Consider the following 24,037-nt stretch of genomic DNA (forward strand, 5'->3'; position numbering starts at 1 on the left):
AGTATAAAACTGATCCTGAAGTTATTCTGATGATTTTATGGTCATACTTTTATGTTATCTTTAAATTTTAACAGACATTTACTCTAAAGGCACGTCCATCAAGTTTTGCAAAGAGTTCCAATATTTACTCTCAATTTACTTTTGACAATCAGATGCCTGGAGAGGTACGTGAATGTTATGTTCAGGTACACTGGAACCTGACTTGATATACTAACACAGAAAAATTTTAAAGCAATCTATTCAAAGTTTTCTGCCGTGTCGTTATAATACCTTGAGAAACGGTTTAAGCAAAAGTGCAATGCATTACTACCCTAATACTCTGCTCCTTGCATTTTAATACATTTTTATCTATTTATCTATTTATTAATTTTTTTTAATAAGTGGGATCTCTTCTTTCTGTATTTTCCTTTACTTCCTCTTACTTCTTCCTAATGAACCCCTTGATATTCTTTGGAAGCTTGAATTTCAAGTCAGTGGCCCCTTTGGTGGGCTTGTTCCTTATAAATAGGGTTCATCTACTGGATAATAATAATAATAATAATAATAATAATAATAATAATAATAATAATAATAATAGTTTCCTCCGTTAACACTTTGCTTTATTTGTTTTTTTTTTAGTTTTCTGTAAAAAAGAACTATTATAGAGATGGATATTTTTGTCTGTCCGTCCGCACTTTTTCTGTCCGCCCTCAGATCTTCAAAACTGCTGAGGCTAGAGGGCTGCAAATTGGTATGTTGATCATCCACCGTCCAATCATCAAACACACCAAGTTGCAGCCCTCTAGCCTCAAAAGTTTTTATTTCAGTTAAGGTTAGATTTAGCCATGATCGTGCGTCTGGCACCGCTAACGTGCACGCATCACAGACAATATATAACAAATAATAGACCGAAAGCGTGAGATCGCTTCTACACAAAATGTTAAAGTTCTCACTAAAACTAAAAAAAAAACTCATGTTTCCGAGCGGATCTCGAAAACCCGTTCATCCATTCTTGAGATAATTTATCAGCATACACAGACACGTAGGACACTTAACCTATTCCCTTCTTTATTGGCAGACGTACAGCAATATAATCCTACACTTTAGCGCGAAATTATCATTACTGCCAAAGACCTGAACATATGATACTACAGTCTAGTCGGTCAAACATGCCTCGCTATTGGTGTGATTTTGAGAAGGAAAATGTATTGCAAAAATTATCAACAAACGTCTGATTAGGCCTAGAAATTCTGTAAGAATGTCTTACGATGAAGAAACATGAAACAGGAAGGTTCAAAGTGCTCATCTGATCGAGGGTATTTCAGTGATCAGCAGAAGTTCAAGGGTATATGCCCTACAAAATGGCAATGTCGTCCACGGGTTTTGGGCTGAATGTGGTGTTGGCAACGCCGAATCTTGTTGGCAACGCTGAATCTAACTAGGTCTGTCGGTCTACAAGTTTATCCAGTCATGGAAAATAACGGAAATGCGCAGCAAGTGTCTGCAGGTGACCTTTCAAATACAAGGTGTAGCCATAAAAAACAGGAAAAGAAAGAGAATGAATGAGAGAATGCGCAAAATAAAGCAAAAATGCGAAGTCCAGGATACCCAACGAACGATAGATAGGCCTATGTTGAAAAGGTTATCAGGCACGACCTCAAGCATTTTGTAACTGAAATGAGAATACATAATACTCTTACAATGAAAATGGAAGACAAATATAAAATACCGGTTCCCAAAGTTATATTGCACATGATAATGATCTCATAAAATGTGTCCACGTAGGTCTATTAATAGTATCACTAATTAGTATTCTAAACTAGATGACTTAAAGTTCATGGAACTATAATTATTTCATAAAATGCTACAGCAGCCTATAATATGACCTTCAAAAATGGTTAAATTTGTAAATATTAGAATACATACGTAGCGTATGTGTAAGAGAGAGAGAGAGAGAGAGAGAGAGAGAGAGAGAGAGAGAGAGAGAGAGAGAGAGAGAGAGAGGTGGTCAGTGCTGACGATAATGAGCTAACAGCACTCCTAAAGGTTCAAATGGTATTAAGCCTAGTTCCAAGGTTGTTTAACAGGCAGTTTCGTAGTTTTCGGGATCATTCAAATTAATATTGAAATCCTAAATATTAACTTACTAAAACATCTCATTGCGTTTCTCCTTAAAAATAAAAGGACTGATTGAGTAGTTAAAAACTCGTACTAGCCTCCATCTGGTTCGGTACGGTTAAATTTACAATAATAAAACATGCTGTTATTGCACGCTTTAATCTACCCTTCTCATCTTACAGTTTACTTCTTAATTTTCTAAATGCTGTATAACTTCGTCATTGATATTTTGAGAAGGAAAGAGGAAAACTAAAAATAAAAAGTATGTCACATTATAAAAGAAAACGGGAAAGTATCGATGACGTAACTCATCAAATATCCCCTTTCCCCAACCCTCCCCCTTTCTCTCTCTCTCTCTCTCTCTCTCTCTCTCCACACAGACGGTGGGGGTGCCTCTCTCTCCCAGTAACCAATCTGTTCGGTGCATATTCAAACACACTTGGCGTAACAGACGTTGTCTGGGGTCGTGCTTCGCGTCTGTTGCATTATACATTAGTCACCCTCCAGCACAAAGAAAACGGAGAATGTAAACAAATCTGGGAGGAAAGTGTTCAGCATGTGATAATTGGGAGGAACATCTTTTTATTTTTAGTTGCAGAGCCCGAGACGGGCGAATGGCGTACCAAATCCAGCGTGGGGCTTCAGTAGAGAGAGAGAGAGAGAGAGAGAGAGAGAGAGAGAGAGAGAGAGAGAGAGAGAGAGAGAGAGAGAGAGAGAGCTTATTCTGTACATTTTTCTGGATATTATTATCATTATTATTAAGATGAAACCTTTGCATATGGAACAATCCCACCAAAGGGGCCACTGACTTTGCATTCAAGCTTCCAAAGAATATTAAGGCGTTCATTAGGAACAAGTAAGAGGAGGTAAAGAGAAATACAGAAATAATACTAAAGTATTATTAGGCCTAACTGGATAAAGAGGAAGGGTGGAATACCAAACCTTATGGGAAATGGCACCAACCCTTTGGCAATCGGGTGCAAGCGGCAATGGCTTAGGGTTAGTTCTCAATATTTTGCAAAATATTCAGACCATTCTGGTGTCAGTGCTTTTAAATACTCTTAAAGAGGTAGCAGACTGAAAATGTTGGCAGCAACTTGAAGCAATCTGGAAGTTTCCGTGAAAAACTTCCGTCGAGAAGAATTTCATAGCATAGACACACCATTCCACTACTGTGGTAGGTTTCTGTTTCTTAATAACAGCAGTTGTGACTTGGACCATCGACGAATGGTCTCCTGTTTATCACTTTTTCATAGTTGTATTTCAACAGAGGCTTTTCACATTCACAGTTGATCCCTGAACCCCTTTTCTGCCGAGAGCTGCCAGATTCACTGAACGGCAGAAGCACCAATATGCAGTAAATGTTTTGCCTCGCTGTCCAACTTCTCCAGAGTTCCAGAGGTCCTTTATTCCTCCTCACACCATTGGACTGTGGAACAGCCTCCCTATTGAGGATGTCGTGAGTTGGAACTACTTCAGAAGTTCAAGCGAAGGAGCAATGCATTACTACCATAGTACTATTCTCCTTCCATCTTAATACATTTTCATCTATTTATTATTTTTTCTTTTTATTAAGTGGGATCTATTCTTTCTGCATTTCCCTATACCTCCTCTTACTTCTTCCTAATGAACACCTTAATATTATTCGGAAGCTTGAATTTCAAGTCAGTGGCCCCTTTGGTGGGCTTGTCCCATATGAATAGGCTTCATCTACTGAATAAAAATAATATTAACAAAAATTACTATAGCAAAATTCGCCTTACCCCACACCCCGAACCCCTTGACGTTTTAAATATCAGCAGCCTATTTGAGTCGAACTGTAACACATTAGACCCAACCTCTCTAAAAAGAGAAAGTGACATAGGCCTAGTTGATTCTATGACCACACATACATGCATATATTTATATGTACATCTATATATACGTTTGTATGTGACACACCATTCTTCTTAACTAGGATATTGCGTCCAACTATGCCTTCTGATTATAACAAAGGAATTCCAACCACGCCCCAAGCGGTCTTCCGTATAATGGCAGTCCCGGGCAGGTGACAGACAGCAGGACTATCAGATCTATTGTTAGTAGACAGCTGGATGTGTGTGTGTATATGTATATGTGTGTATATATATATATATATATATATATATATATATATATATATATATATATATATATATATATATATGTGTGTGTGTGTGTGTGTGTGTGTGTGTGTGTGTGTGTGTGTGTGTTAGGAAATTCTATCTCATTTTGGGAGGTTTATGTGCAAAATGTAGTACTAGAAAAATAAAGGTTGTTCAGAGAGAGAGAGAGAGAGAGAGAGAGAGAGAGAGAGAGAGAGAGAGAGAGAGAGAGAGAGACCTACTTAGGCTACTCTGTAAGAGACAGGATTACTGTGTATCTTCGCAACTGAGAGAGAGAGAGAGAGAGAGAGAGAGAGAGAGAGAGAGAGAGAGAGAGAGAGAATTCAATCAACAAACGGAACACAATCTGCAAAAATTTAGCAAATTTTAGCGGCAGAAACAAATTTAATTTTCTGGCCTACAACGTAACCCAACCATAGGCCGACAACAGTCAAATGACGGGGAAGTTAAATAACATTTAATCTGGTCAGTCTATGGACGGGTGCCCACTACAGAACGCCAAACTTACTAAAACTTACAACAAGTCTATGCAGACTAATGCAAGCAGCAATGGGCTAATTTACAATAGACCCCTGGACCTAATTAAATTTAAACGTGAGATCATAAAATTCTAAGGAAATCAAATATGTAAATTACCTATATTAGCGTTTGCAATATAGAATTATATAGCAAGGTCAAATAAACATCTAAAGTATGATAGATAAATTATGAACTGAACGGCATTTGTAATAAACATGAAAAATTATTCCTATAGAGGAGTTAATAATAATAATAATAATAATAATAATAATAATAATAATAATAATAATAATAATAATAATAATAAGAAGAAGAAGAAGAAGAAGAAGAAGAAGAAGAAGAAGAAGAAGAAGAAGAAAAAAGAAGAAAAAATAATAATAAATAATAATAAAATAATACTAATAATGATAATAATAAAATAATAAATAATAAAATAATAATAATAAAAAATAATAAAACAATAATAATATAAAATAAAATAATAATAATAAAATATAATAATAATAACAATAATAATAATAATACTGTAATATAATAACAACAATAATAATAATAACAATAATAATAATAAGTCTTATCGATAACCAGTTCTTTAAAAATATAATCGCCACTCGCCTCACGTGGAGACGCCATCAGTATTATTATAATACCTCCTAATCTTAGAACTATACATAAACTCGACTATACATAAAAAATAAACCTATACACACTTAAATCTATACATACACTCAAAGCAAATCTATATAAAATAAGAACTAAAGTAAATGAAGGGACAATCACCTTGCAAACTTCACGCAACAATTATTATCCTCCGCACGTAAAAGAAAACTTCCTCGCCGATATTATTTATATATATAAAAAATTCTCGCCACAACTTCCCTCGAGTGCGAACTTCACCTCACAACTTCTAGCCGTCAAACTGACACTTTAAACCGGTGCTCGCGAGCAACGGCACTCGAGCAACTCAATCAATTATCGTATGGAAATAATTCATAATTATTTTTATTCTCACTGAAAAGTCGTCGCACGGGAGCGGTTCACTACACGCGTCTCTCACGAAGGTTGGAATAACACTGGCTGGGATGTTTGACTTTGAGTCCAGTCAGGAGCCTTGAGGGAGCTCCGTTGAGTTGCCAGTTAGTTCATTTTTTCAGTCTTTAGGGATATTTGTTTTTTTTTGGGATTTATTTATATATAATGTAATAATAATATTTATATACGGGCGTATATAAATCGTATTTATTATTTTACAGTGAATTACTACCATTAACGAACGTTTTTGTACGTTAGTGATTCTGTTCATATTATTACTTAATACGAAACGTTTTTTTTCGTTCAGTTTGCAGGCTCTCTCTCTCTCTCTCTCTCTCTCTCTCTGGCGTAGACGATTTTTATCTAGACTAACCATTTTTATCTAGACTAACCTCTCTCTCTCTCTCTCTCTCTCTCTCTCTCTAGCCGTTTCTCTCATGAGCTGAATATTTTATCAAAACTTTATCCTTCATTGTGTAAGTGAAATCTCTCTCTCTCTCTCTCTCTCTCTCTCTCTCTCTCTCTCTCTCTCTCTCTCTCTCTCTCTCAGGCAAACCACTGCATACATTCCGACATGTCTTAATAGCCAGTTTTTTCTCTCTTTTTTTTTATTTCCTCTCGATCCAAGGACAGCAGAGGCCTGTAACCTACTTGGATGACACGCCAGTTTAGTTGATTAATGTCCCGCGGAGGGATAATTCGCCTTTTTTTTTTTTTACTTTTCTTATCTTTTCTTTTCTGTACCATCAAGAAGTTCTTAGTCTCTTTGTCTTGATTGAGAACAGAGCCGGGCACGATGACATTCCACTGTTGTTATTAAATATATATATATATATATATATATATATATATATATATATATATATATATATAATCACCATAAAGCTTTCTCATTTCTCATTGACTCCGGAATATGTTTTGTTCTGTTCGTTAGCAAACCTTGTAGAGGATGAAGTTGCACGCCTTCTACCCCTCTCTCTATCTTGGGATAATCTATGTAATGGACCTGCCCAATTTCACCTGGGTCAAATGGTAGATTTGAGTGGTCTGATGGTTCGGACATGTGGAGAGAATGGGCTATGTTACTCATATTTTGGAAGTTACCTTCACTCAGGAGAAAAGTATTTTGCTTAGTTTACGTTTAGCTGTTTTCCTAATAATATCTATGTAGTGTTCTGTCTTGTGCACCAATAACAATAATAATAATAATAATAATAATAATAATAATAATAATAATAATAATAATAAAATCCGAGTGGATCTTGTTTCTCCTCCCCTGGGTGACAGTAGGGGAGACATGACACAGCCACCCTCCTCCTGCAAACCTGTTTGTCCGCCCCAGGTGGGGGCAGGGTAGGTAGGGGATCAGGAGGGTAGGGGAGACATGATACACCCACTCTCCTCCTGCAAACCTGTTTGTCCGCCCTGGCTGGGGGTGGGGTAGGTAGGGGATCAGGAGGGTAGGGAAGACGTGATACACCCACCCTCCTGCTGCAAACCTGTCTGTCCACCCCAGGTGGGGGTGGGCTAGGTAGGGGATCGGGAGGGTAGGGAATCAGCACCATCGGGTTCCAGCACGTGTAGCACAGTGACCTGCACCTTAGGTCTGCTCCATTTTGAGAAATCATTAAACCTTTATCAATAATGATATTAACATTAGAGTTGCCCCGAGTGAATCAAAATATCCCCCCAAAACAATATTTAGTGACTTTAATTCCCTGTTCGACAAGAATTGGGAATTCTATAATGCTTTTGTTCCCTCGTTAAAAGGGATTGATCACTTCCTTCGTTGCTAAAACCTCAAGTTTCACAAACAAAATTATCATATTCTTTCTGTATTTCCCTTTACCCTCTTATTTCTTTCAAATGGACACCTTAAATTCAAAGCTTCAATTTCATCATTCCCCTTTGGTGGGCTTGTTCCATATGAATAGGTTTCATCTTTTGAATAATAATAATAATAATAATAATAATAATAATAATAATAATAATAATACACCTAATAATAATAATATTCTTTGGAAGCTTGAATTTCAAGTCAGTGGCCCCTATGGTGGGCTTGTTCCATTTGAATAGGTTTCATCTACTGAATAATAATAATAATAATAATAATAATAATAATAATAATAATAATAATAATAATAATAATAATCTTTGAAAGCTTGAACTTCAATGGTCCCTGTGATGAGCTTGTTCTATATGAATAGGTTTCATCTACTGAATAATAATAATAATAATAATAATAATAATATTCTTTGGAAACTTGAACTTCAATGGTCCCTGTGGTGTGCTTGTTCTATATGAATAAGTTTCATCTTCTGAATAATAATACTAATAAATAAAAATAATAAATCAAAACCCTGAAATATTGAAATATATTCATGAAATAAAAGTGGAAAACATTCCCTAGCCGGCAACTCACGACCCAGGCAGGGATGACGTATGAGGAAATTTAAAGCCTGCAAAATGGATGTTTCGCGATCGCCGTTTGTGTGACGCTGAACAATTCGGTTGATGCGCCTGCATTAACGGTCATAGCGATTCCGTTTGGTCATCGGTTAGATATTCAGTGCGCGCTCGGGAGGTCATTCGGTGGGAGGCTGGGGTTTCTCTCTCTCTCTCTCTCTCTCTCTCTCTCTCTCTCTCTCTCTCTCTCTCTATACAGTATATATGTATATATACAGAGAGAGAGAGAGAATACACCAAACTCTCTTTCTCTACAAGAAAGTTGGTCACACTCTCTCTCTCTCTCTCTCTCTCTCTCTCTCTCTCTCGCTGTGTGCATAAGTAGAGAGAGAGAGAGAGAGAGAGAGAGGGAAAGATCATACACCTAACTCTCTTTCTCTACAAGTAAGTCAGTTACACACTCTCTCTCCCTCTCTCTCTCTCTCTCTCTCTCTCTCTCTCTCTCTCTCTCTCTCTCTCTCTCATTAGCTGTGTACATCAGTTGCTTATTTTTCTTCCCCCTCTCTCATTCTCTCTCTCTCTCTCTCTCTCTCTCTCTCTCTCTCTCTCTCTATAAATATTATATATATACATATTCTTTCTCTACAAGCAAGTCAGTCACTCTCTCTCTCTCTCTCTCTCTCTCTCTCTCTCTCTCTCTCTCTGAAAAATGAATTATAAGCATGCAATGCAACGATCTAGTTTATGCCCTTCCCTTCAGAATGGAGGATGGCTTCAGAAGATGTCACACTTTTAGGATTGAGTTGGTGGCCCGTTCCATTCTCCTATCTGTCGACTACCCACTACAGTCGACTGACCACTCGGTAATTAATTCATTGATAGATCAACATGCACTTCGGCGCAATCGAGTTTTCTATATAGCGTATAACGCTGCATGAAACTCTCAGCCACGGCCCATGAAAATTTCAGCAACGGCCTGGTGGCGGCCTGTGTTGTTAGCACCTATAACGGTTAGATGCACAAGCATGGCTAACTTTAACATTAAATAAAATAGAAATTACTGAGGCTAGAGGGCTGCAATTTGGTATGTTTGATGATAGGAGGGTGGATGATCAACATACCAATTTGCAGCCCTCTAGCCTCAGTAGTTTTGAAGATCTGAGGGAGGACAGAAAAAGTGCGGACGGACAGACAAATATCCACCTCTATAAAAGTTGTTTTCTTCTACAGAAAACTAGAAATAGTTGCAAACGTTTGATTGACATGTCTGAATTCTAGTAACACTGCCGTCAGGAGAAGTGAAGGGATGATGAAGTGGACGGGGCATGGTACCCTCGGGCATCGCATGACATCATGCCCAAACTAGCTCAACAACTCAATTTTGATGCTGGGTACGAGAGAGTGCTATCAGGGCAGGGGAAAGTCGCGAATAAGTATTTTATTGTTATTTATGCTTGTTTTATGTTGAAACAAGAAATCAGTATGGTAAGCTCCCCCCGACTCCCCCGTTCTACTAACTTCAATAAAGGTAATATAAGAGAGAGTCGAGACAAAAAGTTCCGATTCTACGGGACGCTAAGTTCAGACGAAGCTGCCTTCATTCTCCTTGATTATAAATGAGTTACTGGGGATAGAAGCTTGCCCGGACTGGATGACGGCGTGTTTCAACACAGATCATTATTCCCGGTAAGGTACTGGGACATGCACTGAAAAATACTCGTATGAATGTACTTTATCTGCAATGCATAAATGAATCATTATGAATAAATGAATGATTAAATAAATAATAAAGGACATCGAATATCAGATATTATTATTATTATTATTATTATTATTATTATTATTATTATTATTATTATTATTATTATTATTCAGAAGATGAACCCTATTGATATGGAACAAGGTCACCAAAGGGGCCATTGACTCGAAATTGAAGCTTCCAAAGAATATTAAGGTGTTCATTAGGAAGAAGTAAGAGGAAGTAAAGAAAAATACAAAGAAAATAGATCCCACTTATTAAAAAAAGAAAAAAATAAATTAATAAAATAATAAATAGATAAAAATGTATTAAAATGCAAGAAGAACAGTATTAGTGTAGCAATGCAATGCACCTTCGCTTGAACTTCTGAAGAAGAAGTTCCAACCGCACGACATCCTCAGTAGGGAGTCTGTTCCACAGTCCAGAGTGGGAGGAATAAAGAACCTCTGGAACATAGGAGGAGTTCGACAGCTTGGCTAAACATTTACAGCATATTGTAGCTTCTGCTGTTCAGCGAATCTGGCTCCTTCTCTCGGCAGGAAAAGGTGACCAGGAATCAATTGTAAATGTGAATGACCTCTGTTGAAATACAGCTTTTGAAATATAGCGTCGTAGTACCATAAAACCAATGAATTGTCTAGTTATTGTGATGAGGGTTATTCACTATAATTTTATCTAGATTCCCTAAGTGACTGCACTGGGCAGGATGGTGGTGCTTCGAACAGGGTCGTTTTTTGGTATCATCTTTAATACGACTCGGTTTGGCTATGAGTTTTTATCTTGGCTGTAGCTAAAACGTGGAACAGTTCGCCTAGTGCATTGTGGAACCTTCCGATCTCCGAATGTTTAGGCGAGAAACAAATCCATTCCAGCTTTCGGATCTTTCCAAGAGAGTGACCCCCAAGGGTTTTATAACGCAGTATGTATCCACCTTTGCGGCGTGTTTAGTACAAGTCCGTTGGGGATGACCGTAAAAACATAGACAAAAGACTGCTGTAAATATCATAAAGATAATGACCCCCAAAGAAATATTAGCCCTAGATAACGACCCCCGAAATTCTTTGGGGGTCACCATCTAATAAAGACCTCTGCTTTCTGCTGACGTCCCCGAATTTCAGAAATATCAGTTTTATTTTCTGTTCCCTCATATCTATTTATCTATCACCTTTTCCTATAACTTGTCTCTCTCTCTCTCTCTCTCTCTCTCTCTCTCTCTCTCTCTCTCTCTCTGCAGGCAGATTTCCCTATGGACCCCTCTTAAGTTTATTTCAATCTATTAACTCTCTCCACAAGGGTTTTCACCTGCGACATCGCTTAACCTCACGGTCTTGGTTGCTTGCCAGAGTCCGGCGGTCCACACCAGGGCTATTGTACTCGTTACCACTTCCCAACACTTATGGTACGGATCCCATGGGCAAAAAAACTCCTGCTGGCAACCTTAACCATTTAACCTAACCTAACCTAATTTTTGCAATGATACGCAAAAGCCCGTAATGGCACATGCCAGCTGAATCGTAACTGTCTGACCTTATTTGACCTGACCTAACCAATCATTTTCCTTCCATCTCATCGGTCGTTCTTCCAGTTGATTTTCCAGCCGCGGGGGAAGGATGGAGGATGTTGCTCTAGTTGCCATCTGCAGGTAACGCTACTAATTGAGGATTACCTGCGAGGGATCCACTTCCTTTCCCACGGTGCATTTCGGAGCCCCCAAATGTCAGGGTACTGCAATCGTTTCCCAGTCTGTTTCTCGATGGCAGTCAAGTGAAATGTATTTCCATAAATACATTTTGGGTTTGTACATTCAAATGTCATTTTACTGATACTCTTGTTCAACATTCGAATGTATTTTTGTTGATGCATTATACATGATATTTTCTACACATTCACTAGTATTTTTCCGATACGCGTTTGTTATACATTTCAGTGAGGTTTTATTCATTTCTGTATTTCGTTAAATATTTAATTTTTTTTTTTAAATACAAGATTCTGGTCGCTCTCAAACATTTAAATATATTATTGCAACTGTTTAAACTGAACACGCTGTGAGTGTCAAATATGTTTTTCTCAAGACAGAGTTTGTCAATTGGTTTAATAATTTCTGTGTCCTGGCAAAAATATATCTGACACTCAAACGTTTTCAGTTTAAACAATTGCAAAAATATATCTAAATGTTTGAGAGCGACCAGAATCTTATATTATAGGAACAACTGAATAACACTACACTGCAATGTATAACGGATGCGTATCGATGAAGATACTTCTGAATGAATCATGTATCAATGTATCACAAAAATACATATGAATTTGTAATGAAGGTATCTGTAATTAACAAACTATCTCTGTACGAAAAAGGAAAGATGGACCTGCATTTGACTCTTCGAACAAGCAAAAAATGCGCAGAAGTTTCTTCGGCGCAATCGAGATTCCTGTACAGCCGCTACAGCTTATAATAAAATAGATCTATCTTGGTGGTCACGGTATAATGCTGTGTGAGCCGCGACCCATAAAAAGTTCGGTGGTGGCCTATCTTACATCGTTGCCAGAAGCACGATTATGGCTAATTTTAACCTTAAATCAAATCAAAACTACTGAGGAGGCTAGAGGGCTGCAATTTGGTATGTTTGTTGATTGGAGGGTGGATGATCAACATACCAATTTGCAGCCCTCTAGCCTCGGTAGTTTTTAAGATCTGAGGGCGGACAGAAAAAGTGCGGACAGCAAAAGTGCGGACAGAATAAAGTGCGGACGGACAGACAAAGCCGGCACAATAGTTTTCTTTTACAGAAAGCTTAAAAAAAGAGTATTGTTACCTAAAGCAAATTCTACCCCTCAGAACAGAATCCACTGTCTATGGAAGCAAGTTTTGTATATTCTATATTTTGTTCTGAATCTGTTTTTTAATTGTTATAATTTTTAATCTTTTTTTACTATTATTCTTAATATTACTGCTGTCATTACCTTTATTATGAATACTATTTTTTCTTCTTCTTCAGCAACTGTGTGGATATTGCCAATTCTCATTTTTATCATTTTATCTCGTGTATATAGACTTTGTGTATTGTCTCTACTTTGTATATTCAATGTATATGTCCTGGAGCTGAAATAAAATTTATTATTATTATTATTATTATTATTATTATTATTATTATTATTATTATTATTATTATTATTCAGTAGATGAAACCCATTCATATGGAACAAGCCCACCAAACGGGCCACTGACTTGAACCTGAAGCTTCCAAAGAATATTAAGGTGTTCGTCAGGAAGAAGTAAGAGGAAGTAAAGTAAAATACAGAAACAAGAGATCCCACTAATTAAAAAAGAAAAAAAAATAATCAATAAATTAATAAACAGATAAAAAGATATTTAAAATTCCCTGCCATCAAATCCTCCTCGTCTGAAGCTAATCCACTGAGGACACGACGTCGCTCGGGTCCCAATATCCCGCCCCATGAGGAAATAAGCAATAAATTTTTACAACCTAATTTCTTGCGAATACAGCATATTTGGTCACTTGTCAGGCCTGATGATATGACATATGTTTGACTAGAAGGACCTGTGACAGTAGCGAGGTATTTTTGTTTTCTCATTTTTTTTTTTTTTTGGGGGCAGATTTAGGTAGTGAGTGTTAGTCTCTCTATCAGTGTGAGTGTCGACCCAGATGGTGGATTGTTGTCAATTTTTGTAGGAGAGTTGGCTGTGGGGTTCAGGAGAGATCGGTAAAGTTTATTGTTTATATTATTTATATATTTTAGTGAGTTTGTTTGTACGTCAACACACACACATATATACATACATATTATACATGTGTGTGTATATATATATATATATATATATATATATATATATATATATATATATATATATATATATATATATATATATATACTTGCTAATGCGTCCAAATGAAAGTATATATATATTTTTATAGGAAATTATGTCCACGCATCCAATAGACTTCATACTTATGAAATGAGTAATGCACTTGCAAATAGAAACTCTGTTACCAATAAGGCCAACAGTGAAAAGTCAACAGAAGGACGAATATTTAACAAAAAAAGGGTTCTTGGAATTGAAAGGACTTCGCTCGACTTCCCTCCATGATCTTGAGAGTTTCGGGTCATATTTAAGACGCCTATAGGCCCCATTTAACTTTCACTCGAGAGTTAGGTACATAAGTAAGTGAGTTTAATATCTGCAAGATCCAGCTCCACTTCTCCCAGGAGCTAAAATGTCTCGGGTGAAGCCAAGCACCCCCGCTCCCAAACACTTCCTTCCCAAGTCCTCCTTTCACCCCAAAACCCCCCCAGGGGAGGGTTACACCTGTAATTAAGGTCCATTATAATCTCATTACCCAACCAGAATCCACAGCCTTCTGGAAAACAGGTAACCTTGGCGGCTGAAGACGCTGGGAGTCTCTGTGGCGGAGCGGCCAGTCGATCCTCGGAAGGAACGAGTTGACCAACCGAGCGAAGTGGCTCCGGGGAGGCCACTTCTGAGGAAAGGAGAAGAGCGCCCTCGCTTTTCTTGTTGCTTTTGTTTATGCTTGTTTCTCGCTTTCGTTCGTATTCTACCATGGGCACTGCAATGCATTACTTGCCCTAATACTATTCTTCTTGCATTTTAACACTTTTTTATTTATTTATTTATTTATTTATTTATTTTCTTGATAAGTGTTATCTCTTCTTCTGTATTTCCCTTTACTTCCTCTTACTTCTTCCTAATGAACACCTTAATATCCTTTGGAAGCTTCAAGAATTTCAAGTCAGTGGCCCCTTTGGTGGGCTTGTTCCATTTGAATAGGGCTCATCTGCTGAACAATAATAATAATAATAATAATAATAATAATAATAATAATAATAATAATAATAATAATAATAATAATAATGACATTTTTCTTTGTTTTGATTGTGACAACAATATCTTTTATTCCTCTAGATCGTCGAGATGGACAGATATGATTCTCCCAACGCCTCTGATCGTTATTGATTGATATAGCGCTTATTTGTTCAAAGAACATTACAGTCCGCATCACATTTATGTTGATAAAAGGGATGTTATGAGGAATTAATATGTTCTCGAGATAATGGCCGTTCCATACACAAACACACACATTATATACACATATATATACAGTATATACTGTATATAAATAAATATTTATGTATATATACATATATTTTTTTCTGACTCACACCGGGAATGAACCTCGGTTCCCGAGTGACTGGATCGTTCCTGATGTGAAGGCTGAAATGGATTTACTTGAAGCATATATATATATATATATATATATATATATATATATATATATATATATATATATATATATATATATATATATATATATATACATATACAGTACTACAGCGGAAGCAATATTAAAATCTATTGGATGACTCATTTTACGTTATATACATTCCGAAGAATATTTCAGATATCGGAATAATCAAGATGTATGAAGCACGGATGAATAAATAAATATATAGATGAAGAAACGATTGAGTGAACAAGAAGGAAATAAATGATCAAATCACTGGCCATTCACTCTAAGAAATTGAGGGGTCATGAAAAGTAATAATGTCAGAACCAGCATTATATATCTGACGCAGCATACCTTTTCATTAGATTTCTGTAAAAGAAAAGTATTATAGAGATGGCTATTTGTCTGTCCGCCCTCAGATCTTCAAAACTACTGAGGCTAGAGGGCTGCAAATTGGCATGTTGATAATCCACCCTCCAATCATCAAACATACCAAATTGCAGCCCTCTAGCCTTAGTAGTTTTTATTTTATATATAGGTAAAGTTAGCCATAATTGTACTTCTGGCAACGATATAGGACAGGCCACACCTGGCCATGGTTAAAGTTTCATGGGCCGCGGCTCATACAGCATTACACCGAGACCACCAAATGATAGATCCATTTTCGGTGGCCTTGATTATACGCTGTAGCGGCTGTACAGAAAACTCGATTGCGCCGAAGAAACTTCGGGGCATTTTTTACTTGTATTTAATTTAAGGTTAAAGGTAGCTGAACTAGTAACGTTATAGGTGCCCAACAACACAGGCCACCACCTAGCTGTGGCTGAAAGTTTCATGGGCCGTGGCTGAGAGTTTGGAGGCTTCCTCCATGAAATTGGAATGATAAACAGAAAGAAATAAAGTGGATCTCTTAGCGAAGGTCTTGGCGGTAGTCGGTTCAACAGATGAACTTACCTGTGCCCCAGGTGAGTTTATTTGAGTTGATGGGGTGACCTATAATGAGTTTCTATGTCTCGCTTTCTTAGAAGGGCTCTCTCTCTCTCTCTCTCTCTCTCTCTCTCTCTCTCTCTCTCTCTCTCTCTCTCTCTCTATGTATGTATGTATGTATATGTGTCTATATGTGTGTGCGTGTGTGTGTTTATATATATAGATAAATATCTATATATACATACTGGACGATGGAGACAGATTAGTCCTTGAAATCTTGTAACTTTCGTTAGTAAAGTCTCTGTTAGACACCACCCTGTTTAAGATACCCCTTAATATTGATTTCACTTTACCTGAGGAATAACTAACTCTAAAGGGAATTTGATTTGAGAAGTGCACTTGTCCCGCCCAGGATTCGAACCTTTACCTGGGTTTGATACAGGGATGACGGTGACCTATCCATTCAACCATCAAGGGGGATGTAAGTGGATTAGATTAAAACCCTCCTGTGCATATTCTGAACTTTGAACCAAAATGAACCTTTATCTTAAGCCACAAAAGTCTCTTAATACCCAATTTACACCTCTGGGTGTAATGAGGAAATTATAATTCCACACACACACATATATAATATATATATATATATATATATATATATATATATATATATATATATATATATATATATATATATATATATATATATATATATATATATACATAGTTCAGGGAAAACGCAATGCATTACTACCCTAATACTAACCTTGTTACGTTTTATTACATTTTTATCTATTTATCTATTTATTTTTTCTTTTTTTGAGAAGTGATATTTCTCCTTTGTTTATTTCCCTTTACTTCCTCTTACTTCTTTCTAATGAACACCTTAATATTCTTTGGAAGCTTCAATTTCAAGTCAGTGGCCCCTTTGGTGGGCTCGTTCCATATGAATAGGTTTCATCTTCTAAATAATAATAATAATAATAATAATAATAATAATAATAATAATAATAATAATAATAATAATAATAATAATAATAATAACAGAATTACTAGTTGTTTAAAAATTTATCATTGAATCAACCTCTTCATCTTTTCATTGAAGGCTTTGGCCAAAAGAATCAGCCCTCAGGGTATATTGGAGGGGAGAGGTCCGGGGCGGGAGGTACCCGTAGAAGGCGCAGGAGGCGGGAAGTCGATCGCTATAATAGGCCAGGGGTGAAGAACGCCCTGGGGCAAAGCACTGCATTCATCCGTCTCCCAAGGACGAGGCGTTATTAATAACAGAGATGGAATTGGCAACCTGATCTTTCATTACGCTAACACAGACTTCCTGTTCACTATAACACTCCCCCCAGCCCCAACCCCCCCTCTTTTTGTTAACTGATTTCTGGCCTTGTTTTCATTCCACTGATTTATATTACTGTTATTTTTATTGTCGTTATTATTGTTCTCTCGTTGTGACATCCATCCAGTCCTCAATTTCATTTGTGATTTTTTTATCCTGCCTGTCTCTCTTCTGTGGCCGATGACCACAGACCTTGCGACGCTACTTTGCATAAACTATTTGCTCATTTCCTCAGTAGATGTTGTAATAATAATAATAATAATAATAATAAATATTTGGGATCCAGGGAGCACTTCGGTTTAGTCTTGTTCCTTTAAAATCTCACTGTGCCTCTGTTGATCTAAAGCAGTGGTTTTCAACCAGGGGGGGGATTCACCCCTAGGGGGGAATTTCATTGTTTCGGGGTGGGGAGGAATTGTGACCACAGATTGGCAGGCTCGAACTGGCTCTAGCACCACACACAACACTACTGAGAGGTGACGCTGGGTTTTCTCTCCGGTAGCTTGTGTGTTTGTGTGAGTGTTTTGTTGCATATTGTTTTGAATGCAACTTTTGAAGCAGACCATTTTGGAAAGGGGGGAAGAGGGGGGGGAATGACATTCTGGCATATAGTGAAACGGTCCATGGGCCAAAAATAGTTGAGAACCACTGATCTAAAGATTGAGGAATGTATCTGGTTGTTAGAAAATTGTGGTGGGCCGCAGCCCCATCCTTAAGTCTCTGAGAACCTTAGGGTTAATGCCTTGTAGGGCAAAGTATAATAAGAAGAAAATATTAAAATGAAATTAAAACGATAATAATTGCAATAAGCGCGCCATTCGTTTCAGAATAATAATTAAAATAGATGGCATTTCTTATTTTTGTAATAATGAAAACGAGGACACTTCATTTAGAAGGGGAAAAGCAAATAGTATTTTATATGAAAACAATAAAAATAATTCCATTTTTGGCGCGCTTTCTCTTGCTCTCGACGCGTGAGAGAATCTCTGACCTTGAAACCAGCAGGAATTTCCCCAGCCAAAATCTCTGACCGTCTGCAGCACTAACCTGCAACCGATGCAGCCGCCTTGCGCGCAGGAATCTCGACCAGTGCAACAGCAACAGCAATAACAAAACAACAAGGACAAAACAAAATAAAACAAAACTGGCCAGAACGCAACCCTCAAACTCTCGGCGACTTCCTTCAGCCGAAACCTGGCGTGCTCAGGACGATCCTGTTAGCCTACGCGCGATCCTTGCATGATCCTCGCCGACTTGGCTCGCTCCTCTGGCTCAGGTACCCATCACCTGGCTCCCAATATCACCTGGAAGGTGGAGCCGCCCTGCAGTGATTAAAATCCCACCTGCTCTTGATGAGACGCTGCGTTACCAAGCAGAATTAGGCGAACGCAACTCGAACCCGTAGTACTAGTGATTAATTTGGCTTTATGCCAGCACGGCGTTTGGCTCAGGGGCAGTTCATACGTTAGTCAATACGTTAAAGGGTATAAAAACGTGGTGTGGACCTCTGGAACCGCCCTACCAATATACACAACGAATATTGTCCCGGTTATAAGCAGGGTACTAATACAACATCATGTTATTAAGACGGATTTCTAAAAAAGATTAATCTTTATGTTTTCGTACCTAAATTTTTGAACAAGTAAATGAGCTTTCGTCAATGTATTCAGTGAAGAGATGAACAAACAAGTTTTGTGTAGGATGGGCCAAGATTCTTCCCAAAAAAATGGCCAGTGCTGATATACGTCGTTTATGATCCATGTACCAAACATCCACGGTATATTTGTCTGTGATCATCTGGGAAGATTTTATATACATCTACGTATATATACATATATATGTATATATATAAATATACTATATATATACATATATATGTGTATATATATATGTATATGTTGTGTGTTAGGATTTGAGTGTGGGATTTCATATTGTAGATTTATGTAGTTAGGATTTCCTGTTGGGGATTCATGTATATGTATATATGAGAGAGAGAGAGAGAGAGAGAGAGAGAGAGAGAGAGAGAGAGAGAGAGAGAGAGAGAGAGAGAGAGAGAGAGAGGTTTTCGTCAACAAATAAGTGTAAAGAAAAATCAAGCAAAATATTAAAAATGAATGATTCCTAGTTCTCACTCAGCCACTTGAAGTCGATCTCGCGTCCTAAAATTATTGGAAAACGTCTGCAATTTTTTTTTATTCAATGGAGGCGGCTCGATTTGACATTAAAGATCTGGAAGAATCATGAGTTTGGACTTCGTGTGATGGGACTTAGTTGAACTGAGTCCGGCAATCAACAAGTAAGAAATGCGCCGAAGTGTCTTCGGCACAATCGAGTTTTCTGTACAGCGTTTAATGCTGTATGAGCCCCGGCCCACGAAGCTTTCAGCCACGGCTCGGTGGTGGCTAACTTTAACCTTAAACAAAATAAAAACTACTGAGGAAGCTAGAGGGCTGCAATTTGGTTTGTTTGATGATTGGAGGGTGGATGATCAACATATCAATTTGCAGCCCTCTAGCCTCAGTAGATTTTAAGATCTGAGGGCGGACAGAAAAGTTTATATTTTGGTGTCCAGATCATTCTGGTTTCATTTTTCAAAAACATCTTTATAATAATAATAATAATAATAATAATAATAATAATAATAATAATAATAATATAATAATAATAATAATAATTATTATTATTATTATTATATTATTATTCAGTAGATGAACCCTATTCATGCGAAACAAGCCCACCAAATGGGCCACTGACTTGAAATTGAAGCTTCCAAAGAATATTATGATGTTCATTAGGAAGAAGTAAGAGAAAGTAAAGGGAAATAAACAAAGAAGAGATACTACTTATTAAAAAAAAATTAAATAAACAGATAAATAGATAAAAAAGTATTAAAATGCAAGAAGAACAGTATTAGGGTAATAATGCATTGCATTTTCGCTTGAACTTCTGAAGAAGAAGTTCCAAATTTTTCTCCTGCTCTGCAAGAACGGGTGGGAGATGCCCGCTCAGGTGCCCACAAAATCTTCCTGCCCAGAAGAGAGGAGCACTGTAGGCAATACTTACGGTTCTATACAACGTCTTTACAGCGCTGAATGACCTCAAGGGCCCAAGCTCTGGCCTTTGGCCTAAACTTCATAATTCAGTCGAATTAAGAGACAGTTCGCAACACTGGTTAAACTGGAAATAAACCTTGTCGCCACATAATGCACGCCTCTATGACCGATGGGATGGAATTACGCAGCCGAGAATTACACAGAATTACAGTGGTAATCGTTGCGTAGGTTCTGTCCGATAATTCCTGCGGCCACAGCGGTTTCTGGCTTAAGGTCTCGGCTCATCATCATTTAGACCCGTTTTGGGGGAGGTAAATAAGCTGCCTAAGACGATTTTAGCTTCTCTTAGTGTCGTCCGGGGCCTGATGCAATCTGCAAGTTGGATGTTGGACTTTGAAGTCCTTAAAACCTGTAGAATTTACAAGAAGGATGTTGGACTTTGAAGTCCCTAAAACCTGCAGAATTTGCAAGTAAGATATTGGACTTCAAAGTCCCTAAAACCTGTGGAATTGACAAGTAGGATATTGGACTTTAAAGTCCCTAAAACCTGTAGAATTTACAAGTGGGATGTTGGACTTTAAAATCCCTAAAACCTGTCGAATTTTCAAGTAGGATGTTGGACTTTAAATTCCCTAAAACCTGTAGAATTTACAAGTAGGGTGTTGGACTTTAAAGCCCCTAAACCCTGTAGAATTTACAAGCAGGATATTGGACTTTAAAGTCCCTAAATGGGCAGAATATAGGACTTCCTAAAAGACTTTGTGCCTGAGGTTAGGTTCAGATTGGTGACAAGTTTCAAAGGTTTCAGAAGTTCAAAGGAAGTTTTATATATATATATATATATATATATATATATATATATATATATATATATATATATATATATATATATATATATATATATATATATATATATATATATATATATATATATATATATATATATATATATAACACAACTGTTTCTGTAGGGGCAGCATTCAAATGGTAAAAGCTTTCAATGATGAGGTTGCCGGCCCCATGCCCACCTACAGGCGGACTGCTCGTTGGGCCAGGGGATTTCCTCGGCCCACACGGCGCCCTCTACGGCTGATTGCACCTTCCGTTTTCCTTCGGCTGTCGTTCCCCGGCTCCTGTGAAGAGCCACAAGACGTCCCGCCCGTGGCTCGTGCGATTGGCTCATCGGTAATTGGGTCAGGAGACATGAACGATTAAGCTATTACCGTGGAGTGGTCAGGGTCAATGGAGGAAAGGAAAGCTGAGTCTCTCTCTCTCTCTCTCTCTCTCTCTCTCTCTCTCTCTCTCTCTCTCTCTCTCTCAACAGAAATTTCCGATTCTTTTCCCTCTTCACCTACGTCGTCGGTGCGTTGTTGGTGGATATGCTCTTGGGTAACAACGTTCTTTGTCTCTCTCTCTCTCTCTCTCTCCAACTTGAGAGAGAAGAGAGAGAGAGAGAGAGAAGAGAGAATACACTTCAAACATTTTTTCACTAACAGTTCTCTCTCCTCTCTCTGTTGTTTTTGGAAGAGGTCTTGCTGGACATGCTTTTGATGGTTAAGGAGAAAGTCTCTCTCTGTATCTAATTCTTATTTCTCTCTCTCTCTCTCTCTCTGTCAGGCATCTATTTTTTAACAGCAGTGACCCTCAGTGGTTGTAACGCCAGATAACTTGCAATAAATCAGCCAATGTTCTTTGGGCAAACATTGCGTAATGGAAGGTTGAACCTTCTTTACAAAGACCAACAGCTGAAAGAAAGAGTTGAAGAGAGAGAGATCAGAAATGGAAGATTGAACCCAGAGCCTGGCAAGAGGGGAAAATTATGTGGGAAGAGGTAGCTTGCTGGACAGACACAGGCTTTACAAAGTGACGAGAGGAGGTCAGGAGGAGAAAGTGGCCTTTGTATATAATTCTTATTTCCCTAGAGACTGCTCAGGATAGAGTCCCTTGTCAGGAGATACTATTTTTTAACAGTAGATTGAATCTACTGGTAAACAGTGCGTCCGATTTCTTGGCTAAGGGTTGAACCTTATGTTAACAGTATGTCCGATTTCTTGGCTAATGGTTGAACTTTCTAGTAAACATATGTAGAATTTCTTAATGGAAGGTTGAACCTTCTGTTAACAGTGCTGCCGATTCCTTAATGGGAGGTTGAACCTTCTGTTAACAGTACATCAGATTTCTTAATGGATGATTGAACCTTCTGTTAACAGTGCCTCTGATTTCTTAACGGAAGGTTGAACCTTCTGTTAATAGAGCATCAGATTTCTTAACAGAAGAATGGAAGGTTGAACCTTCTGTTAACAGTACTGTTAATGGAGGTTGAACCTCTGATTTCTTAATGGAAGGTTGAACCTTCTGTTAACAGTACTTCCAATTTCTTAATGGAAGGTTGAACCTTCTGTTAACAGTACTTCCAGTTTCTTAATGGAAGGTTGAACCTTCTGTTAACAGTACTTCCAATTTCTTAATGGAAGGTTGAACCTTCTGTTAACAGTACTTCCAATTTCTTAATGGAAGGTTGGACCTTCTGTTAACAGTACTTCCAATTTCTTAATGGAAGGTTGGACCTTCTGTTAACAGTACTTCCAATTTCTTAATGGAAGGTTGGACCTTCTGTTAACAGTACTTCCAATTTCTTAACGGAAGACTGAACCTTCTGTTAACAGTACTTCCAATTTCTTAATGGAAGGTTGGACCTTCTGTTAACAGTACTTCCAATTTCTTAATGGAAGGTTGGACCTTCTGTTAACAGTACTTCCAATTTCTTAATGGAAGGTTGGACCTTCTGTTAACAGTACTTCCAATTTCTTAATGGAAGGTTGGACCTTCTGTTAACAGTACTTCCAATTTCTTAATGGAAGGTTGACCTTCTGTTAACAGTACTTCCAATTTCTTAATGGAAGGTTGGACCTTCTGTTAACAGTACTTCCAATTTCTTAACAGAAGACTGAACCTTCTGTTAACAGCACCTCTGATTTCTTAATGGAAGGTTGAACCTTCTGTTAACAGTACTTCCAATTTCTTAATGGAAGGTTGGACCTTCTGTTAACAGTACTTCCAATTTCTTAATGGAAGGTTGAACCTTCTGTTAACAGTACTTCCAATTTCTTAATGGAAGGTTGGACCTTCTGTTAACAGTACTTCCAATTTCTTAATGGAAGGTTGGACCTTCTGTTAACAGTACTTCCAATTTCTTAATGGAAGGTTGGACCTTCTGTTAACAGTACTTCCAATTTCTTAATGGAAGGTTGGACCTACAGGTAAACTGTATGCCCGATTTGTTAACAGCAGGTTGCCAGGGCACGATAATGAAACCTCCAGACTGCACCAAGTAATCTTCACCTCCTTAATGCCCTCTACAGTGATTCAGAAAACTGTAGGGCCCCAACATCCTTTTTGTTTGTGTGTGTGTATGTGTGTATTAGTGTGTTGGTGAGTGATCAATCACATCAAGTTTTCTAAAGCTGGGTAATGACATGTGACTTCATAAC

The 24,037-nt window shown here is 37.7% G+C and overlaps 1 protein-coding gene across 6 annotated transcripts in view; it reads right to left on the reverse strand.

Annotated features, from left to right (window-relative positions):
- Window positions 1–5,835, reverse strand: part of LOC136856436 (disabled homolog 2-interacting protein-like) — a 439,969-nt gene extending 434,134 nt beyond the window's left edge. For all 6 annotated transcript variants that reach the window (XR_010858331.1, XR_010858330.1, XR_010858329.1 and 3 more), the window contains exon 1: window positions 5,541–5,835. The gene's annotated coding sequence lies outside the window, so the exon portion shown is untranslated. The remainder of the gene's footprint in view (window positions 1–5,540) is intronic.
- Between the last annotated feature and the right edge of the window lie 18,202 nt (window positions 5,836–24,037).

Source organism: Macrobrachium rosenbergii, chromosome 35, assembly GCF_040412425.1.
Source record: "Macrobrachium rosenbergii isolate ZJJX-2024 chromosome 35, ASM4041242v1, whole genome shotgun sequence".
NCBI classification, from domain to species: Eukaryota; Metazoa; Arthropoda; class Malacostraca; order Decapoda; family Palaemonidae; genus Macrobrachium; species Macrobrachium rosenbergii.